This window comes from Cucumis melo, chromosome 1, assembly GCF_025177605.1.
Source record: "Cucumis melo cultivar AY chromosome 1, USDA_Cmelo_AY_1.0, whole genome shotgun sequence".
NCBI classification, from domain to species: domain Eukaryota; kingdom Viridiplantae; phylum Streptophyta; class Magnoliopsida; order Cucurbitales; family Cucurbitaceae; genus Cucumis; species Cucumis melo.
The window spans coordinates 22,537,803-22,555,469 of record NC_066857.1 but is presented as its reverse complement, the minus strand read 5'-3'; the positions used below and the strand labels follow the sequence as shown (position 1 = coordinate 22,555,469).

Sequence of the window (17,667 nt, the reverse complement as noted above, 5' to 3'; positions counted from 1 at the left end):
CAAAATTGTCATGTAAAAATTTGTTTGATTTGTATTAGAGTAAATTATATATATATATATATAGAATTTGTCTTTAGAGATTTTGATAGAAGTTCGACAATGATCATTGAGGGTGGTGGTTTGAGGTGGTGGAGGGACAGCCACTGTAAAATGATTTGCGTTTTAACGACGTAAAATTTGCATCATAAAGAATTTCAACGACACAATTTTTGCGTCATTGAAGCTCCTATCAAGAAAGGCTATTTAATGACATCAAATTTATATAATTAATACATTTACCTTAATGCAATAAATATGTCACCGTCTATAATTTGACACCAATATATTGTCATTAATACCCTTACATTGATGCTTTACATGTGCCACCGTTATCTATACCTTGACACCAATATATTGTCATTAATGCCCTTACATTGACAATTTAAATGTATCACCGTTATCTATCACTCGACATAAACATATTGTCATTAATACCTATACATTGACTCTTTAAATGTGTCACTAAATCTTTCACTCGACACGAATATATTGTCATTAATACCTTTACATTAATGTTTTAAATATGTCACCATTATCTATCACTCGACACGAATATCAATGATACTCTTATATTGACATTTTAAATGTGTCACCTTTATCTATAACTCGACACCAATATATTGTCATGTTTAAATGTTTCGCTACGCATAATTCTTGTCAATAAATGTGTTTTGACGACACTATTTCTGTTTAATAAAGACTTATATATCGATACTTGTTAGGCATCGTTGTTTTTCAATTCGTAACACATATTTTTCTGTCATATATTTCTCGTTTTAAAAAATTAAATACTAAATTTCAACATTACTTATATATTTTTAGAAATATTTTTATATTGATAATAAAAAACATAAATTACATTGACGGTAAAGGTTTTGCAATAATCCAAAAGATAAATTAAATGTAATATTACATGCACGTGTGACCTAATCAAATTGATGCATAAATGAACTTGATCGATACCATGGTCCATATATTCTTCAACTACCTACAAATTTGAAGAAAATGAACCTTAGCCAACATTCATTATGGAAAATGTATAAGCATAAGCATAAGCATAAACATTAAGTCCATGCCAAATAAAAATCACCTTCATAATAAGTAGACTAATGAACTTTTCAAATAAGCCAAGGTTCTTAATAAAAGACCCATAAAGGACGTAAAAGATAAATAAAAATATCGACTACATAAGCATAAGCATAGTATAAGTGTTACAAATGTAAGTTTCGATTCAATCTTTACAAGCCCAACAATGTTCTAGTTTGCATCAAGTTGAAACTTAAGCATAAACTTACCCTTAGTCCCCTACCCCTCCTGAAATCATTGTTAAACTTAAACATGAACTCAACACTCCCACTTTCCCTCCCCCCTTCCATGGTCATTGTTAAACTTAGACTTAAAATTACCACCCGTCCCCCTCCCTACTTCACTTTCAAGGTCATTATATTAAACCTAAACATAGACTTATCCCCTCCTTTCGACCCCTCTAGAAACACCTACGCTACAAATAAAACTTTACAAACAAACAAAATCAACAAGAAATTAATAGCACAAAACAAAATATCAAGTTCCTAAATACATGTCAACACAATTCCTAAAACATGTGTAAAAAGCTCGAATAAAATAGCTTTTCAATGACTACCATAACTACAGGATAGTTAACACAAATATGAACAGAGATCCTAAGTATATATCAACAGAATTCGTAAAACATATGACTAAGCCGATCGAACAAAATAGTTTTTCGATGACTACCATAATTGCAGGATAGTCAACACAATAACACGTTATGTAATCAAAATTGACTAAAAACATAAGTTGTCTATATTACAAATTTTACCTTTTAGAAAAGAAAATATATAGGCCAACGAATTCAGCCCACTCCGATCTTATAGCATCTACATCTTCCTGTGGATATGTCGAGGCTGATCCTTCCATCTATTCATCATTTAAAAATGTATTAATATGCAAATAGTTGTAAACAACATAAATAGTTAAAAGAGATAAATGAAATACTTTACTACTTCAACTATTGTCCTGTTGCTTGACAATACTATATCACGCATGAATCACATGACATAATACCTGCACTCCACAAGGCCACCTTGCTTCGGACACTATCCATAAAAAAAAGAAAAGAACAAAATAGTTATGTTACGATTGCAAAATATAAAGCACGTTTACCTCTTTCTTGATCTACTTAATTTCCACCCTTCATACTTTGATTACCCTCCAAAGATGCTTCTTCTTTATCGCAAGTTCGAAAACCCTAATAATGAATAGCAAACTACGTAAGCTATACAATTATTGTCTCATATGCAACATATTAACTCATTATTATTTTATCATAAATAAAAGTTCCAAGATACATTCAAACGAAATTAGAGACATCGTTGTTAATTTAGCTTTTCAAAGGATCCATCCAGTATACGGTACTCCTTGTGTAGTTATCGCAACTAGACATCAAGGATTTCTATATTGACATGTAAGTGTGAATTAAACTTAGAAGGAAGGTCATATAGTTCATTAGGTGCATTAGCTAAAAAAATGTTTTGCACATACCTCGAATTGTATGGAAACATCAAAATTTGACGATGGTCGGTCCCAAGAAATCTAGCATTCAGGACCTGTGCTCGACATTCTTTACTTGTACCAACTGAAGTATAACCAGTGTCTAAAAACTTGTAGGATCCCAACGTTTTATTCCTTTCCATCACTTTGTAGAGGTGACTACAAATATGAACAACATAATGGACTTTAATGCGTGGTAGATGTTACTCTACTATGTTATTGATGTTTGAAAGAGGTAACTTACAATAACAATGCATCAATGCATTGAGTTGATATATGTTGCATTTGACAGAATTATCTGAGTATCTCGAGGAATATGCAACATTTCTGTTGTATTCCAAAAACTTCAATAGGTACGTTCATTTGAATCTTCGACCCAACAAATTCAAGTTTCTGTTGCAAACATCATAGTGCAACTGGTGATCTCAGAATCGATGTCAATGACGGTAATCAGGCATCAACTTGGATGAACATGTTTTTCCTCTACCATAAACATAAAATGTCGTCCATATGAAATATATTCAAACCAAATCCATCAGTTAGAAACACATTACTTTCTCGTCTTGAGGATGATCAAATGACGAGGCCATAATAACTATGAACCGACTTCTTGGGAAAGCATACTCATACCTTCCTTTGTTGGAACAGGGACGAAGCAATCACCGTCGACAACCACATCTACTTATACCTTCATGTTGTCATCTTCCATATCGTAGTCGAAAATAATTCCAACACCGACGACATTCTCCTTAGTCCCAATCGCAAGTCGACAAGAAATTCCATTCTATAATATACAGTGGAAGAAAATATAAACATATTAATAAATTGAATATGAGAAAAGGGGATCAACTACAGGAATCAAATTCATATTGAGCTTCACTTTCATTGAAATAACAGCTGATGCACAAACATCTTTATTCTCATCTCCAACCTTTGCGGCACATAAGTTTTAATTGGTTAGATATTCAATAATTAGAAAATAACGTTTGAGTAAAAAAAAAAAAGGTAGATGTCTTTTACCCTATCTTGGTTTTCTATCACCAAGTCCTCTATTTCAACTTCTTCTAGAACTTGTATATTTCCTTCTTTTATGTCATGGTCATTTTCATCAATGCTTTTAGAAGCCATTTGACTCTTGACCTTGCTCTCATTAACAGTTTCTCTATCTGTTCCCACTTCAGTAACCCTCTTATGGTTCATTGATTCCGCTTCCAGTTTTAAGATACAAGCTGTCATTCTCGCTCTCTCTTTGTCATATCTTCTTCTTTATTGATCTTCTTCTTTTGTTTCTCTCTTGCAGTGTGAAAGTATTTACTCGGTGTGACATATTAACCCACCCCTCAAATCCTTCCTGGTGGATCATTCCCTTTGATAGCTTATGATAATATGTCTGAAGTTATGTTATTCGTTGAATGAGTCACATAATTTGAAAGAAGTAGGTCCTCCTATCATGGAAAGGTTATAGTGTATTAGTAAGTGCAAAAAAAGAAAAAAAAACACCTTTACAACAGGAAAGCACTTACGTTTTTTGTAGCCACCTCCTTTTGTGTCTTTGTCCGAAATTTCTCTATCTTTGGTTGTTCGTGCTTTCTTTTATACTAAAGCACAATCAACTAATCCACCACTAGATGTGGTTGCTTTTTGAAAAAGTAAAATACATTATGATTAGTTATACCACATTACATATTGCATTATTGGAACCCATATATACTATTCCAAAGGCATACCATCTCATCGGCAAGGTATGCATTCGATGGTTGTACTTGTTGTTCTTTCTTCGCTCACGATCCTTATTGCTAACCATCTTCACACATAAACTACATTTAGCATAATTACAGACATATACAAATGAAGGGAATGATGATTAAAGTTACCTCAAATTGTTCAGTTAATTTGGAAGAGACAAATATGTTCCAATGCTCATGATCGATTAATGAGTATCCTGTTGGTGGGTTTTTTATTTTATCCAAATCTTCCTTATATGGAAATGCATAATTGGTAGTTAGCGACGACTTAAAATTTAGAAAACAAACACTTTCATTTTGTAAGACACTTTTTTTAGATTAGAGGTCTACTATGAAGCCACCCTATTAAATGACATTATATAATGAACACTAGTGATAAAAAATACAGATATCTGTACTAACTTAGGGTGAGAAAATTACCTTGATTAGTGCATAAATTTTATCTTTAAGCGCTTAGGTACATCCTTCCAGGATTGGTATGTGATGGGAACATGAACTCGCACGGTCGTTTTAATGAAACTCTTTAACTTGGTCGTGCTTTAACTAATAGGCTAACTGAGCTCATTGTATTCAACAAGTCTCCTGTGTCCATCACAACTAACTTGCATGATCTCAGGCATCCCCATAGGTCCATGTTTTGCTTTCCTTTCTTAGTGACTCCCTTAGTACTTAGTGCAGTCGAGCAACCGGCTTCTTGATTAGCTTGTTTTTCGAGTGCCATTGTTTGATGTTTTTCTTTGAGTTGCATGAAATGACACATAATTTTCAATATATAGTATAATATTGATCAATATATCAATTATTCAATAGGCAAGAAAATGGAAAGCAATTATTCATGAAGATATGCTTAGTTTGTTACAAGATGTAAAAGGAAATGTTTACAACTATCAATGCTCGGTCTATGAAAATACTAAAAATCGAAGATAAGAAGTACCAAGTAAACATTGTAATTGAAAATTTGGTGTCCACTAGGTCATTTTCCAGTTTGGAATTAAAGTGCCATGCAAAGAAAGAAACAATAACATTATTTAATAAGTTTAAGTAAATATCTACCAATGACGAAAAACTTTGGAGAAACATTATATTACCAAATGTTTATTTGTTGACCCAAGTGCCTTCACAATTGATTTTGATGATGGAATCTCTTCATCTTCCCTAGTTATGCACGCTGGACATTCTGAAATTGTCGGGCAATAAAGGGATGTATTGCTCAGCTCGTTGTTATGACAATTGTCAATAAACTCTTTTTTCTTGTGGCTTCACAACAACAGACCATATGCCATCACTGGGGTCATTAACATAAAACACTTGTCTTGCTTGTGATAATAATATGAATGAATCTATGTAATGATCGACACGATTAAGGTCAACTAGTGTGAATCCAAGATCGTTTACTTATACTCAATTCTTCGTATCTGAACAATGTAACCCTAAAAGTGTTGTAACTGACTTCCTAGATTCCTTGAATCACATCATAGAAAGACATGTCGGTAATTATTGGGTTTTTATCTTTGGCACTAGCCACATGCATTGTTGATGCAACGAATATAACCCCACTATTTTGAATCATTTTGGTGTCATCACGGGGCTTTGTGTTGTTGACTTTATATCCCTCATTTGTCATCACAATAGGATGTGAACAATATGAAATCCATCTTATAGTCGTGCTTATGTCTTTACCTTCGTGGATTTCAAGCATGACCTATTATGGTGATCATAGTCAGACAAGGTTGTTCGTACTTTATATTATGTGTCAATAACATGAAAATACATCTAAACAACATACATGATCTCGTATCTAGCTAGGGAATGATCAATTGTGCTAATCTCACAACCATATCTCACTTCTTGCCCAATTGTGCTAATCTCACAACCATTTCTCACTTCTTGCCCTTCGTGGGTTTTAAGATTTCAATATTTCCATATGCCGCCTATGTAAGGCTAGTCGACATCAAAATAGTGAGTACCATTTATTTTAAAGAATATAGATAAGAAAAAAAAGGTCACTTCAAAGGTAATGAATCATACTCTTTATACGACTGAACTTCTTCAATGTTTTCTTATATGTGTAGATGAGCTTGTTTTAGTAGAAGTTGACTATGTGTAATAGATGATCCAGCAGATAACGGTCTTTCAGTCCAACCTTCCTCTCGAGATGTAAATGATCCTAGTCCAATGGGGTCAAGCCTAGATAGAAACTCTAAACAAAATTCAACAGCTTCCTTACATATGTGTGCTTCTATAATCAATCTTTCAGACGATTTCTATTACGGACATAACTTTTTAGAACTTTCATACATCTTTCGAATGGGTACATCCACCGTATGTATATGGGTCCACAAAACTTTTCCCTTCACACAAGGTGGATGCATAGTTGTACCATAATGGTGAAAAATGATGGTGAAAAGTGCTTTTCAAGAAAACATAATGTTACGACAATGTCTTGCCGCAATTTATCTAAATTTGATATTAGCAAAGTCTTGGAGAAAATAACACTGAAAAAAGAAGACAATGTATTGATAGCCACTCTAACATTGTTAGGTAAAACTTCACGTAATGCAATTATAGAAGTTGATGCATTAGAACATGGCAATCATGTGATTTAAGACCATAAACGTTAGATTCTTTAAAGATACAATACTTTTGAAATTCGATGAATAACCTTCTGGAACCTTAAGATCAGATAAAGTTCTATAGATAGAGACCTTCTCTCTTGAAAGTGTATAACATGCTTCAGGTATGTAAGTTTTACTTCCATCGGACATAGGGGCCAACTTGGGTTGAATGTTCATTTCTACCAAATCAAGTCTAGAACTCAGTCCATCCTTACTTTTCCCTGGTATGTCAAGCATTGTACTAATTATATTCATGTATACATTCTTCTTAATATTCATAACATCAAGATACTGTCTTACATGCAATTTTTTCTAGTATGGTAACTCAAAGAATGCAAAAATCCTCTTCCAGTAGTCGTTCAAAATGTTTTCATTCAATCTCTTACTGGACCTTTTACCACATGGAAAGGTCTTATCCTTAAGTCTATTGTAGATTACCTCACTTGATAAAGGAAAAGGAGGTGTCCTATTCTCCTACTTGCCATCAAATGCTTTCTTTTGTCTCCTATAAGGGTGATGTCTTGGTAAGTATTTTCATCGAACGACCTTATTCAATAGTTGAATCTCTTTATATAGTTCATCATTTGTCATAAACGATTCCATCTCTACTCCAAAACCCTCACCTCTATGATCTTGCTGAAAACAGAAAACCATAATACAAGACATTAATTTAATAGTTACTTCCATCATGAAAATAGAAAAGGATTAAGAAATAAAAGTACTTGAACTTTATGTTGTTTTTTTTCCTATAAACCTTTGAGGTGTAAAATAAAAATGAACCAAAATAAATGAACAATGCCAAAATTAAGTGCTCGTTCCTTAAGTTGTGAGGCCTTGATCCAAAAAGGAGTCCTATTAAAGAGGAACTTTGTTGGGATACGCTATTTTGATCAAGTATAGAAAGAGGCATTTTGTGAAGAAGGATGTGATCGGAGAAAGGGTGATGCAAAAAGAAGTATTTGAGTCTAAGAGCCATCGCACTAAAGTAGGTAACGCGTTAAGGTTGCTGGTGAAGAAGAAGCTTTCATTTAACGCTAAGGACTAGGTGATTAGGGTAGCAATGCGGGGGAAAGTACCTACACCTAAGAATATGGCGATGAGGTGGGTGTTCGGTTGAGGTAACTACATGGACCTCTGGGGAAAGTAAATGTCTGTTGCTTCCCGAGAAGAGAGTCAGGCGATTTAAAGAAGTTTAGCTTTCCAAGGAGATAAGGTTAGCGTCTCAAGGGAAATGTCTAATCGCAACTGTCGTTTCCCTTACGTGTCGAGTTTGAGTTAGCTAAATAAGCATGACAAAATAGTAAGGTGACACGTGTAAAGCGTGAAAGTGACCCTTGGATGTGAAAGGTCGCTATAAATAGGACCAAAGGTCAGAAGAAAATGGAAAAAAATGCTAAACATTTTACTGAGTTGTTGAGATGAGATTTTGGAATACTGAAAAATCGATTGAGGGAAACCACTAGGCAAGAAGAGGAAGCCGGAAGTCAAAGGAAGAAAGAGTTGATGGTAAGTGTTGTAGTGACTGATCCTTATAAATAATTGATTGTTTGTGAATGAATCCATGAATGAATGGTCTTTCTAAATGATTGCATTTCGTTTACCATATAAACATTGTAATTATGATCTTTACAGATGAAGAAAGTATTTTATAAATGTTTGTATGAAAAGCTTTCTTTTGTAATTCTTTCGTGGATGCTTGTTGTGCGATATCGATACAATGTGTTAAAAGTGATATATTGAGCTAATGTCTCTCACTTAATGTTGGTGTTGTTTGTGTAACAAGTAATGGTGACTGATCTATCGCAAGACATTGGTGGAAATCCCAGGTTTAATGAGAGACACTGGTTTCGAATCTTAGGTCTAGGCTGGTAAATGTTGGAGCAAGTGAATTCCAGGTTTGAGCGAGAATGAGTTGTGTTCTTGATGCTAGATGTTAGTGAATGTGAATCCCAAATCTAAGCAAAGAATGAAATGTGAGATGTTGGTGAAAGCGAATCCCAAGTCTATCATGAGATGCTAGTGAAGTGAATGCTAGGTCCAAGCGATGAGATGCTTGTGAAAGCGAATCCCAGGTCTAAGATGAGATTGAGTGTTACGAGACACTGATAGAAACTCCAAGTCTATTGAAGACACTGGTTCAAATCTCAGGTTTAACGCATGACGTTGGTGAAGTGAATCCCAAGTCTAGGTGGGCAAATGTTGGTGAGGTGAATCCTAGGTCCAAGTGGTTAGATGTGGATGGGAGAATCCCAGGTCCCTATAGTGAATGACTAATGTTTGATGAACTAAAATGGGTAGAACTGTTTACGATCACCGTGTTTGTAAATTGTACTGAAAACTTGTGTTGATGCAATGAAATACTTGTATTCATGAGATTAAGATTATTATTATTGAATTTGTTGTATTCCCCAAAAAGGTATTTCCTAAACCCATCACTCACTAAGTCTTTGACTTACGTTTTATGTTTCCTCTCTCTAGGTTGATAACTTATAGAAATACAAGTTATTATGACATTTTAGGTCAAACAATGGAATCAAAGCGCATGATAATATGTCAAAAAGCATAGCTTCTATCTTAAATTCATAAATATAAGAGAATACAACTTACATAAATCTCCACGCCTATTTTATTTTATTTTTTCAGTGTTTTATCGCTAAATTATAAAGGAAAGAAGAAAGGTATAGAACGAGGAGCATGTGCTACACAATATGAAGCTTGTTAAGCAACTAAACATTTTTAGGCGAGGAACCACATCAGCACGCGATGAAGATTCACTAGAAGACAGGAATGGTAGTTGGAGTCAATGTGAATTGACAAGGCTGTAGCGACACTAAGAATTGATGTTGAAAAAATTAGAAGAATAACGAGAAGACTGTAGTCAACACCGACATGCACAGAAAGAATAGGAGTTTCTTGCCACAAGTAGCCTATATAAAACCTCCACCTCAACCGAGGAAAAGAGGCCATACATCTGAATGGATCGACCAAAGTTTGGCCTGAATGAGTTAGAGCCTAGAGAGCTCCTTTAGAGCCGGTGGAAAGGCTTAGGGTTTAGGGTTTAGGATTTCCACCTTTTGGAAAAGTTCAACATTTTCTCTGATCAATCTTGTAAGTGAGAGCTTAGAGAGAAAACTAGAGACAGATTCACCATGTTTTCCCCCTAACTTGTAATATCTTTCACCTCTTTAGTTTCCATTTGTGTATTTCATTGTAATGTATGATGGTCATATTTTACAGTGGCCGAAGGCCTATATTCTTTATTATATTGCATATTTATCCTTTTTCAATCTATCATGTATTTACTATTCATATGTTAAAGTGTTATAAGTAGTTTAGGTTTATGATAAGTTCTTGATAAGAAGTTTAACTTATAAGGTTTATTGCGTTAGTTGAGCTATTCTTCATCACTTGGCCAACTTTTGTTACCAACTACTCGAGAGTGTAAGTAGCATAACTAATGCGCGTAAGAAGAAGTTTGGAGACAAACTCCATCTTGGCAATTAAACCTCCATCCTTTGTGTCCTGAAAGGAGAACAAGTGTGGTGACTTGGCGCCTAAAGGTTGCCAACCTTAAAAGAGAGATAATATAAGTGTTACAAGTAATCACTTTTAGATAGCCATCGGTTAACAAATCTTTATCATTTGCCTCTCGAGAGGTGAGCAACTGTGGTGTTTAAGGCACTAAAAGGTGCTCACCTTAATTAGAAACTAGTTAACCAATCTCTATTGCATCAAGGCTTACCATGTAACTCAACCACTTACAATGTAGAGAGATTCCTTCATATTTTCTTAACGAAAGTTAGTTCATTCTCCATTTTCTTACCCTTCTTACCACCTTATTTACATAATCGCTAATGTAGATAGTAGGTTTAGTGCTTAAACACATGTTTATTTTATATTGTATAGATACTATATACCACCTAGATGAAGATGCAAGCTTTATAGTTATGATTTGATATTAATCCTTGTGTTCGACCCTGACTTACCCAAGAAACCTATCACTTCGCTTACACTTGGGCAAGCGATAGGAAAACTTGTACTCAACGAGGATTTAGTAACTACACGAGGACAAAAGCTTGCACCTTTCATTGTATAGCTCTAACCTAGAGACATAGTGAGCATCTAATATGTAATGACCATGACTCATTGCGTAAAGAGGTTTGTGATGTGAATTTAATTTACACATCTCAATCATGCAAACCCATGCATAAGAATGTAAATGAAAATCAACACTAAATCCGTACACACGAAACACAAATCTAAGACAAGCAAGTGTTGTGCAACATAATTTACATAAGCAGGTCGTCAGGCATTGAAGCCAAGTAAAGAATGGATGTCAGGTGTAGAAGCCAAGTATAGGAGGGAAAGATGGATTGTTAGGTAAACTTGTGCGGTGAGCAAGTCGTGCCATTCCATATAACGTTTAAGGAGTCATTAGGTAAGAACTTCACTCCTTAATGTCAGGGGCTACAACTCAATTTTGAAGAGGTGTCGAGGGTAGCATCATAGTTCTGTGAGGCTAATAATGATGAGTGAAAGAACTAAGCCAAGGAAAGGAAGCCCTAAAGGTTGTCCCTGAAATGGTTGCTGGGTGACCAAGGAGAAGGATGGAAACAGGGTTCTTGCATTCCTAAGGACCTTGACACGAAGAGCAGCACCCTGAGGATGAAGGAAGACGTGTGGATTAGAACTTAGGTTTAATTTTGTGCATTGTGATAAAAGAAATGTAACTTTTAAGTGTGAACCCTGTGTAAGGTGTTAAGTTAATAAAAGAAGAAGTTATGTTTATTCCACTGCATTATTAATTATACTTACTGCTTAGTAAATGAATTTGTGTTATGACAAGAGTACTAGGTGATGGAGAAAAGCTTAAAGGTCACATATTTCCACTATAATGAGTTAGAGAAGTCTTTAAAGCCCGGTAAAAACTTCGCGATGAGACAAGTTGAAGTGAATTGTTCCTCTCACTAAGAGTTCATCGTGTCACCTCGTGGTGAGATATGTGATGGATGTCTAGGCGACACGCCCCCATTTGGACGCAGGAAGTGACATTTGGGGCGGGGCGAGGCGTGGCACAAGCCACATTGGAGGGTACTTGCATGCAAGATAAACTTTACGTCTCTTTAAATATAAAAGACTCAAAATTACAATTTCTTTTAAATTGTCACTCTTGATTCCTTTTCTCTCTCTACCTATGTCCTTATGCAAGCCTTATTCTTTAATTTATGACAAAAGGATAGAAAAATGGAAAATATATAGATAAATAATCAATGACATTGGCAGAGAAGACAAACAAACAGAAACATATGAAATAAAAATTGAAATATTAATTTTGAGACCTTTGAATATCATTATGAAACGTCTAATAATGTCTTTATGTCATTACTTTGCCATTATGTTTACTCTTTTAATCATTATTAACTATTACTAATGACAAATTGTAGGTAGATTTAAAATTATCACTAATTAAATTGTATGAACCTTTAAAATGAAAGAGACATAATTGAGAGATAAAATAATAGGTTTAACATGGTGGAATAGAAATATAATAAAGAGATGGTAATATATACTAAAAACAAAAAAATAAAAGGAAGATTAATAATTACTGAATGGTTAGCGAACGACTGGGAAGGAAGTATTACTCTAAGCAGAAGTAAGAGGAAGAAAGAGAGTGTTTCTGTTGCAGAATCAAGGTGTAAGAGAGAGATCAAGCGTCAACCTAAAACTAAGAAGGGCACATCTAGAGTCATACTTAGTTGGGGAGTCTGAAAGATACCAGTAATGGAAAGTTGAATCACCGATCTCCATTTACCCTTCTCAAGAGTTTGGAAAGGATTGTCAGACTTAGACAATAGGGTCTCTACAAAAAGTAGGGAGACAAACACATAATCTATCAAGCGTAAGAGGAAGGAAGCAAGGGTAGAATGACTGAGTTGGAGTTTTGGGGTGGGTGGGGGAATGAAAATGTCAATTAAAATTCCAAGAGCAACATCCATAAATGTTTAATACCTAAATATCTATTAAAAACCTTAGATGATTACGAATATGAAAAAACGAGACAATGATTAAAATAATTAATTTCAAGTTGAAAAATAAAGATAAAAAAATTATAATAAAATCAACTAGGAAATAAGTAAATAAACTAAGAAAAGAATAAAAGTGGAAACAAAAAGTTTCTTTATCATCCATACTTTTATATATACTAGAGACGTGTAGTTTACACCTTTAATTCAAAACATTAAAACACATAAAACACATAAACATTAAATAAATAATGCAATAGAAGTTTGTTTTCTTCAAGAAAGAGAGTTTAATTTGTTTTATTGGTAATGTCTTTGTAATAATCATGGTAAAACCCTATTTGAAGCTTCAACGCTAACCGTGGATATTTATTAAAATATATATTCCTATCAACATCTTTGCATGAAGATGCAAAACACAATCCATCTGAAGGCACACTTAGCGAAACTGCAATTTGACAAGGTTTGCTGCTCCGTTAGAGTTCTTCTTTTCTCATGCAAGCTTGTAAATGATAGGTCTAATTACTATCCACATCTCTACCCGCATTACCGGAATCTAAATCAAATGGGTCTTGTCCTATGGTCTGTGTTGGATTGAGCTCAAGTTCACTTCTTTGACCTTTCGTTTTGTACCTGAAAATGCTCTACTTAGAAAAAAAGAGATGTGGAAAGAAGGCATGCATGGAGATTTGGAGGTTCTTCAATCTATGAAAGGAGATCTCAGGCTAAGTAAGGAAGAATGAAAGGAAGTCCATTACTGAGAAAAGTGGTGATCTCGTCTTGCTTGCTGGGGGAGCTTCCGGACCACCTTTTGAAGCTAGATAGCAAGCAATCACTCAGCAATTCAGACTAAAAGCGGCCGTGATTGAGTACCTATCCCTTACGGGAATCGAACCCGTGTCTTCGACATGAAAAGACGATGTCCTAACCATTGGACGAAAGGGACCAAAAAGCCAAGGCGAATAGTCTTACCATTCCTAGCAATCCTAAAGCACATAGGCGAACATTTATGTTTAAATTTTGTGGGCCGTGTTATTGGTGAGGTCGATATTGTGAGACATACTGTGCTTGAGAAGTTGAATATATCATTTTATTCAAAGACTGTTGCTGCCGCTGGTACTATATTAACTGGATATTCTTGATATAAAAATAATTTGTTTAATTGTTCCAATTTTTATGGAAGATACGATCAAAGATTCACATTTTGTCGTTCTTTGCAGAAGAAATATATAAGGTTGGTTTTGTTCCTAGTGGAGTGGTGAAGAAGATTAGTAGAGTAAAATCAGTGGTCTCAAGATTGTAGAGTGTCGACTTTAGTAAGTGTTACCGTGGATCATTTTCTTTTTACGCAGTGCATTAATGTGGAAAATATATATCACATACCATCCTTATGAAGATCATGTATGAAGTAATCGTCTGTGCAGAACCCTGATCGGATGATTGATGAGAAACTTGATCAAGGGGGAGATCTTCATCGGTAAAACTCTCAATCAGTCATACAAGAAGAAACTGATTGAGGGGAAGATTTTATCTGACTTAATCACTCCTAAATTTAGTTGTGATGTGACTTTATATTCTATGAGAATTATCACTACTGTATAGAGTAAAAGTGACATTGTAAACTCTATACTGTTTATCATAATACTGTACTTACGATCAAATTATTAAATCAATAAATTCTCCAATCTGGGGTTAAGGAGCCCCCAATGTAGATGTAGTGTCAGCAAACTGGGTTAACAATGTCCTATGTTACTACTATCTCTACTATATATGCTTATTGTTGTATCTATAATGTTGTTAAGAGCATTATATTTGTCCAACTACAGTTGTTGACTGTTTCAATGTTTCAACATTTGGTATTAGAGTAGATTATCTACTTTCTATTGATTTTGCGTGCGAAGGAACTTCAACAACAAGATCCCCCATGCTGGATGGGGCAAATTATTCCTACCGGAAAGCAAGAATGATTGCATTCCTAAAGTCAATGGATAGAAAGTGTTGGAAGGTTATCCTTACGAGGTGGGAACCACCGTCTACCAAGGATTCTGCAGGTAAGATAGATCGAGAACAAGAAATCACCTAGACCAAGGAAGAGGATGAAGCATCACTTGGGAATTCACGAGCATTAAATGTATTATTTAATGGAGTTGACCAAAATGTGTTTAAACTCATAAATACCTGTACCACTGCTAAAGAGGCATGGAATGTTCTGGAAGTTGCCTATGAAGGAACTTCAAAAGTTAAAGTCTTTCAGCTTTAAATTTTAACCAAACGGGTTTTCTCTTGGAGAAAAAGTTTTTGACTCTAAGATAGTGCAAAAAGTTTTATGATCTCAATCTGCCAGATTTAATATGAAAGTAACTGCCATCAAGGAAGACAATGACATTACCACCATGAAGTTAGATGAATTGTTTAGCTCTCTTTCAACATTTGAGCTATCTTTCGATGACCATGGTAAGAAGAAGAAAGAAGGCATTACCTTTCAAGGAGTATGTGAAGAAACTTCAAAGCACGATCAGAAACCTACTTCTGAGGAGAATCTCGTAGAAGCTGTCACATTGTTATCTCGTCGCTTTACAAAATTCAAGAATACGTTTTACAAGAAGTCTGTAGGGAATGGAACTCAGCCTAATCAAGCTCTTAGTAATTCAAACTATTCAGGATCGGGATCATTAAATGTAGATCCTCTCTCTAGATGACACGAAAACAATTGTAATACATCACAAGTTGACAAGATTGATAGAAGTGTAAAATGTCATGAATGTAAAGGATATAGGCAGTTTCAAGTAGAATGCTACCTTTTTTAAAATAAAGAAGAAATGTCTCACCATTACTTTATAAGACGAGGAGAAAACGTCAGATAGTGATAGTGAGAGCTATGGGAGAGCTTTAATCAGTTGTGAAGTTAAAGAAGCACAAGACAAAAGTTGATGATGATATCTATCTCACACCAGTTGATATAGATTATGAGTTACTAACTGGGGTTCTTGAAAGTCAGGACAACAAAGAACCAAAATTTTCTCCCTTTGACTTAATGAACTGCTATATCTATGAAAGGAAGATCAAGAACTTCTAAAACAGCACTGAGAGCAATTTTTGACATGAGCTGCATGCAAACCCTTACTTGAGCTGTCCCTGTGTTTGCGAGCCATCTAAGCCGCTGCCAGCCTTAGCCTGAGCCGAGCCGAGCCGCCTGACCATTTTGAACCACCAAACCTATTTTGGCTATTTTTCTTCCTAATTTTTGGTAAGTTTGAGCGGGTTTTGGTTAGTGCCCAACAAATATTAATTTCAGACTCTAATTAATTAATTGTTGGATTAAATTGGCTAGATTTAACTGGAAACCAAGCTGAAAATTTGTCCAACTAAGTCTAAATCGTTTTCGACCTCGATTTTTGGGTAAGTTAAACCAACTTAATTTTTGGACCCTTGGTCATATGTGAGTTAAATTATTAAACTTAGTTACTTACCCTTGTTGCTTAGGATTTTTCCTTTGAGAAACTTGACCATGACTGTTAAGAAAATCTCGGTTTAACTAATCTCTAGGTAAGAGATTCTGCTACTAGACTTTGGACTTAAATTAAGGGATCGAATGTGTGTATGGTTTTGCATGGACGATAGCTAATTTGCATAACTCAATGTTATTTATGATGACTGACATTGTATTGATGATTGATGTTGATGACTAACGTCATGTTATGCTTATGATTACGATGTTTGGTTAAGTATGCTAGATTGTTTTGTGATGCCATGTTTATGATAATTTTATGACATGTTACATGCTATGGATAGGGTGTACTGTTAGTTTCATCTATTATAGTCCTACTCACATGGGTGTCCCTCGGGATTACCACCATTTATGACTGTGTAGTGCGATGGGATCACCAGTCCAGTATGACATAGACATTGACATAGACATGATTATGAGTAATTCGACGGAGTCACTCACAGCCCGATTGTCTTAGTATTTCCTTCGGGTACACTAAAGACCAGTTTGTCCTAGGTATTCCTTTGGGTTCACTGAAGACCAGATATGTCCTACGGAATCACAGATTTGCACGTGTTCAGAAACGTGCCAGTTTAGGGGTACCACTTTACAAGACTCTAATAGGAAGTTAACAGGCACCTAGTGAGACTAGTAGTAGGTCCCTTTCTGAGTATATTTTTATACTCACTCTTTCTTGTTTAATTTTACAGGCAGAGGTAGAGGTAAGACCATAGGGAAGCTGGCGAATGACAAGAAGTGACCGTGACGAGCCATAGGAATCATTGTTGCTTCCGCTTTATGTCATTTGGTCTGACACAATTTTTATTTTATTTCATTTTACTTATTTTTCTTTAAAACTAGATAGGGCCCGAGTTAGGTTTTTATTTAAATATTTTTACTTGACAAACATTGGTTTATGATTTAAATAAGTATTGGAGGTTTTGTTTTATTTTCTATTTTTTTCTTTTTTAAAATTAAGAAATTTTAGTTATCTTTTAAATTAGTAATGACTTCGACTTAGCATAAGGAGTTGGGTCATTACATGTATAGAGTAAAAGCGACATTGTAAACTCTACACTGTTTATCATAAGGTTGTACTTATCATCAAATTATTAAATTAATAAAATCCCCAATGATCTCGAGTTAAGGACTCAAGGACCCTCTAAATGTAGATCCAATGTCATCGAACT

The 17,667-nt window shown here is 34.9% G+C and overlaps 1 non-coding gene across 1 annotated transcript; it reads right to left on the bottom strand.

Moving 5' to 3' along the window:
- Positions 1–13,864: 13,864 nt before the first annotated feature.
- On the bottom strand, positions 13,865–13,936 carry TRNAE-UUC (transfer RNA glutamic acid (anticodon UUC)). The gene has a single exon. It is a non-coding gene; the product is annotated as a tRNA-Glu (tRNA).
- Positions 13,937–17,667: the final 3,731 nt, after the last annotated feature.